Genomic DNA, 1,240 nt, shown 5'->3' with positions numbered 1-1,240 from the left:
ATCTATGTGATGAACTTTTGAAACTAATTATAACTTGAACGGTGGTAGTTCAAGTAGTATTTGGAAAAGATATAAGTATATTGGAGTATCTTGTAACTTCATCTTTTAAACTTATATCTAGTAAATGATTATCTTATGCATGACAAAGATTTTCAGAAAAATGTTGAGACAAGGTTAGATATATGAGATCACCTTGCAATGATATTTTTATACAGTTATACACTGGAACTCTGTGTGTATTATGCATGGAAGAGGGCTTCCAATATTTTGAAAAGTATATATGTATATATATATACTGAATATTTTGCGACTTCATGAGAAGGCTCATATATTGTTCATTTCTTTTGACCAAAACTTTCATGAGTACTATGAGAAGGCTCATATATTGTTAATCATTATACATATTATTTTGGTGGGCTTGCTGCTCACCCTTGCTTTCTTCTTTCATCACACAACAACAGATATAAACAAAAGAACAGGACCAAGCTCCCGATTCGCGAGCGGATAGGAAACGTTCTGCAGTTTCCTATAGGCGTTGATGTCACTGTAGCTGAGGTAGGAACTACCAATAGGCTAGACTTTCAACTTTTGATGTACCAGATTTATGTATATTTATGAATTGTAATAATGGCAAAGAAAATGTAAATTTATTCAGAAAACCTTTTAAGGTGTATTGGCAGATAATTGTGGAATAAAATGACTTGTGATTATTTTTGGATGTTCATCTATGAGACTATAACTTGTGGTGTGTGTGTTTATTGTGGGGTCACAGTACAGAGTAGTTGATTAATTATTAAGATTGGGTTTTATTAAGGGAAATGGAACTCGTGACAACCCGGATCCCCGACCCCGGATTTGGGGGTGTTACAGAAGTGGTATCAGAGCTAAGCGTTATAAACCTCAGAGATGATGTGACGTTAAGATAATAACTAAGATAATAAGAACTCTTGCCAAGTTCATAGTCGGGCTACCTAACGTAGTACTGACAGTTAAAACCCTTATGGGAACCCTTATAAATATCGTGATAGAAGCGTAGTTCGTTATCGTATATGGTAGCGAGACTCCGAACCCTGAGGTTGAGGAGCAACAACGCGATGATGTTTTATTACTTATTGGATATCAGATTATGGATCCGATAGAGCGTCCTAACGCGGGATCAGATGATGTTCATATTGAGGATGTAGCGGTGGAGGATGTTGTCCTAGAAGGGACAGTTGCTGAGGAGAATCCCATGGAGGAT

The sequence above is a fragment of the Apium graveolens genome, chromosome 4, assembly GCF_009905375.1.
Source record: "Apium graveolens cultivar Ventura chromosome 4, ASM990537v1, whole genome shotgun sequence".
NCBI classification, from domain to species: Eukaryota; Viridiplantae; Streptophyta; class Magnoliopsida; order Apiales; family Apiaceae; genus Apium; species Apium graveolens.
This window is presented reverse-complemented; position numbering follows the sequence as displayed.